Raw genomic sequence first — 5,020 nt, forward strand, 5'->3', positions numbered from 1 at the left:
TGTTTACCTCTGTTACAATATTAGTTTGGAAATGAAACTTTAATATTTATTTAGTTTCTCCTAAGTAGGGAAGCTTCAAATTTGTGTAGGATAAGAGGAACAGACCAAATGACAAGGTGTTATCCTACTGTGGTTTTGGATTTTAAATTCCCTACGTTGTGAATTTGAACTGAGTAGTTACTTACATACTCACTAAATGTACCTTCACATTCTTGTGGATAAAATAGTCTGGAAGGTTCTAGGATTCCTTGGGGTATTGAGTCTTTAGAGCAGGGAAAAATAGAAGGAAACCAGACAATTTCTGGTACTAGTTTGGCTGAAAAAGAGAAGATTGGTATACATAAAAGGATCACTGAGGGGCAATAAACTTTTTGACAGATGGTGTTGTTACATACTAGTGTTGCCAACCCTGTATGAACAAGGTTGCCTTGTCTGACCTGGCTGGTTCAGCAGCTGTGTCCTACTCAGTGGTTAGTATGTAATCCTCCTGTCCCTTGCATTTACAGTTAAACCTGGGCCTTCAGGAAAGAGAACTTTTTTCTGTTTTATATCCTCCAGACAAACCCACTAAATGTAGTATTAGAGCCAGGACTACTTGTTCAGAAGTGCCACTTGAGCTCTTCAGGTCTAAGGTAGCTGGGTAACCACTAGTTCATGGCTAGGATTCTCTGCTACATAATGAATTCCTGAAAAGCATGCCTTACAAAATCAAACTTTGCCCTCCTTTAGCAGAATCTGTTCTCCAGGTTAAAATACATTGTAAAAGTTGTCAACATATTATTTTTATTGATTATGTGGGGAAATCATATACTATACATTACATTCCTGTTACATTGCTCCGAGGTTCAAATTCCTACCCAAGTATCATGATAAAAATTATTTTCTTTAAAATACATCAATTGAAGAATGTGTTGTTCATATGCTCATTGGAATATAATCAGAGTCTCAGTCCCAAATCTCTTAAAGAAAATTGAGTTTATCCTTGCTTCTCTCTGGAACCACCCTCAAGAATAACCCATCTGTCCTGAAGAGCTCTATATTTCATCCCCTTGATCACAGTTTTTCTTAAGTATTTATTTATTATGATTTGTTCACTTTCAATCGCCTCTGTTTCAATCTCCCTCTTCTTATTCCACTCCTACCAAGCCTCCTCTTTTTTCCCCCTTTCATCTAGTTCCCTGATAGAAGAGTTCCTCCTTGCTCTTCTGTCTGACCCTAGCTTATCGGGTCTCACCAAGGCTGGCTTCATCATCTTCCTCTGCGGCCTGAATCTCAGGGTATCGTTCTTGTGTACTCAATTCTCTCTACTTATGACTTTTTCCCTGCCTCCTCTACTGCAGGCTTCCCAGAGCTTTTAGAGGACGGAGAATTTCATAGGGAAATGCAAGTTAAAACTGGCTGTTTTAAGGTCTCTCTGTGCATAATATCAGACTATGGGTCTCTTAATGCAATCCCATTTGATGAAGAAGGAAGCATCGCTGTGGATCCATGAATATGGCATTTATCTATCAGTTGAGGGCACAGAGCAATATATTTTAATAATAATTACCTGAGTTTCTTGAAAGTTTCCATATGATACCTTGCCCCAAAAAGTCAATTCACTGCCCCCCAATTGCCCTAGTGGAAGACCGGTTTATACACAATATATGGGCTATTGGAACTTTATCACAAACTATTAGGAGACCTCCTAATAAGTGAATACATACCATATTTGTCTTTCAGCATTATAGTTACTTCAGCAAGGATGATTTTTCTGGTTCCATCCATTTGCCTGAAAATATCATGATACAATTTTCTTAGTTAAGAAATACTCCATTATGGAAAAATTTCACATTTTCCCCAAAGGAGATTGTCAGACCTTTTCTTTAGACCTTGGAATTTGCTGGGACTTAATCATTGTACTTTTATCCATATCCCACCATTACTCCTGTTTGCCTTTATGACAATATCAGGTGATGGTGATGTGGGGTTAAGGGGAATGTACCAAAAGACATGATGTCTCCAACTGTGGTCTTGGATGTGAAATTTCCTAGTTATGACTTTAAACTGAGCAGTTACTTGCATACTCAGTAAATGTACCTTCTCATTGTTAGTAATATAATAGACTGGCAGGGTCTAGGGCTTCCTAGAGTTTTGAGTCTTTAAGAGCAGGGAAAAGAGAAAAAAAGCAGAAAACTTGGACTGGTTTGGCTGAAACAGAGAAAAATCTGTGTAAGTAAAGAGAGAACTGAGTGGCAATAAACTATTTGAAAGCTGGTGCTATTCCACAGTAGTGTTGCCAAACCCTCTATCAGCAGGGTTGCCTTGGCTGACCTAGCTGGACTGTTAAGTCTGTCCCAAAGAGTGGTGAATTGGAACTCTCCTGGTCCTGGGGTTTATAGTTAAAACTGAGCCTTAAGAACAGAGAAATGGGTCCTTGTTATATGCCTAGGACCCAAAAGCAGCAGTGTGGTCTGCTGTGGCCCTCCAGACAAACCCTCTAAATGTAGTGTTAGTATCAGGACTGCATGTTCAGAGGTGCCACATGAGCTCATTGGGTCTCAGATAGCTAGGTAAACATTAGTTCATGGCCAGCATTCTCTGATGCATAATGAGTTCCTGGAAAGCATATCTCACAAAATCAAAGTCTGCCCTCCTTTACCAGAATCTTTTCTCCATATTAAAAGACATTGTAAAATTTGGCAACATTTTTTTTTCGATGCAGTTTATTCAGGAACCTTGAACAATCTTCTGACCCTGGAGAAAGCCAGCCCACAGCTTAAGTAGCCTCTGGGTAGCCAACCCCAGCATGCCACGTGGGCAATGCAGATAGGTCCACAAACACGGAAGCAAGCCAGATCCTCAGCCTTAGCCAAATATGGAGTTGTTTGTGACAGAGAGCACTCACCATTGGGAAGGTGGAAGGCGGAAACCAGCTCCATCTTTAAGGCATGGCATTATGCAGCTCTCTACAGTTCCCCCTTTTTGTTTTAGACACATCAGGCAAGAGTAGAGGTCTGATCTCTGATATTAGAAATAAATTGGGACTTTGTACCGATGTTCATTTAGGTGTCATCCACCCAAAGAGCATCAGACCCGTCTGATACCTTTTTCTCAGAGGCGGGACCTGGGGCATCAACCCACATGCAATCAGACATGCTCTTCTCCGGGTCCAAAGCAGCTGACCCTGAGTGCAGTGCTTAGCCTCGCATCCTGAGCATAACATTTTAGCTCCCATGCTTGGGGAGACTGTCCTGCTTCAATGGCTGTAAAGGCCTGAATGGTCATGGCTGCATTATGCTGTTGTGAGACTCTAATCTTGCATATACACCAAAAGCAAACCAAAGAGACCAACAGCAGAAGGCCTGCTAACTTTCCCATGCCCCCCCCATTCCTTCAGATGATTCATGGCTGCAGCAATCCATGATGATAATCCCATGGCTAGTCCTGTGTCCACTTTTGTAGAATTTGCCATAACAATGGCCACTCTCAGCTGCTAGATCATACTATCGAATTCTTCAGTCCAATTACCTAAAATATAGCTAGACAATTGTTTAGACAGATTTGCAGCACAGGAAAAATTCTTATATTGTATGCTCGTGATACAAAGTCCAGCATACTTCCATTGACAGCCAAGTTGAGCAATTGGCCATAGGGTATCAATTTGCTCCTGCACGAGGTCAATCCTCTGATTGAACACCATCAAGTCCACTGATAGGGGAGGCTCTCCTCTCCTTTCTGATATTAGTCCAACAGTTCACATCAAAAGTGGCTGCATTGTCCTCTAATATGTTCTGGTAAGGCTGCTCCCCCCCCCAGGGGGAGGTGATCAAAGAGCAGGCCAATCAGATTATGTCAGAGGCAGTCCCTCTTCCCATTACTATATAACCCACTTGGACACTGAACTGTCATGGGCTAAATCTGTACAGGGGTTCTAGGTTATCTCCATGAACAGTCCTTGGTTGGAGTATGAGTCTCTGGGAAGTTCCCTGTGTTCAAATTTTCTTGTTCTGTTGCTCTCTTTGTGGAGACCCTGTCCTCTCCAGCTCTTACTATTTCCCAGTTCTTACCTAAAATTTCACTCACTCTGCCCAGCATTTGTGCATAAGGCTCAGCTTCTGCTTTGATAGTTTGTAGGGCAGAGGCTTTCAGAGGCCCTCCGTGGTAGGTTCCTAGGTTGTTTCCTGTTTTCTTCTTCTTCTGATGTCCATCCTCTTTGCCTTTCAGGATGGGGATTGACCATTTTAGGTAGGGTCCTCTCTCTTGCTTAGTTTCTTTAGATGCACAGATTTTAGTGGGTTTGTCCTATGTTGTATGTCTATATGAGTAATTATATATCATGTGTATCTTTTTGCTTCTGGAACAACTCAGTCAGGATGATCCTTTCCAGGTCCCACCATTTACCTGCAAATTTCATGATTTCCTTATTTTTCATTGCTGAGTAATATTCCATTGTGTAGCGGTACCACAATTTCTGCAACCATTCTTCAGTTGAGGGGCATCTAGGTTTTTTCCAGCTTCTGGCTATTACAATTAAAGCTGCTACGAACATGGTTAAGCAAATGTCCTTTTTGAGTAGTTGAGTCTCTTTTGGATATATGCCCAGTAGTGGTATGGCTGGATCTTGAGGAAGCCCTATTCCTAGTTGTCTGAGAAAGTGCCAGATTGATTTCCAGAGTAGTTATACAGGTTTACATTCCCACCAGCAGTTTCTCCACAACCTCTCCAGCATATGTTGTCGCTTGAGTTTTTGATCTTGGCCATTCTCATGGGTGTAAGGTGAAATCTCAGGGTTGTTTTGATTTGCATTTCCCTAATGGCTAGTGAGGTTGAGCATCTCTTTCAGTGCTTCTCTGCCATTCGATATTCCTCTACAGAGAATTCTCTGTTTAGCTTTGTTCCCCATTTTTTTAAGTGGATTACTTGGTTTGCTGCTTTTCAGCTTCTTTAATTCTTTATATATACTGCATATGAGTCCTCTATCAGATAGAGGGTTGGTGAAGATACTTTCCCAATCTGTAGGCAGTCACTTTGTTTTGAT

Source organism: Meriones unguiculatus (genome assembly GCF_030254825.1).
Source record: "Meriones unguiculatus strain TT.TT164.6M chromosome Y unlocalized genomic scaffold, Bangor_MerUng_6.1 ChrY_unordered_Scaffold_23, whole genome shotgun sequence".
Classification (NCBI taxonomy): domain Eukaryota; kingdom Metazoa; phylum Chordata; class Mammalia; order Rodentia; family Muridae; genus Meriones; species Meriones unguiculatus.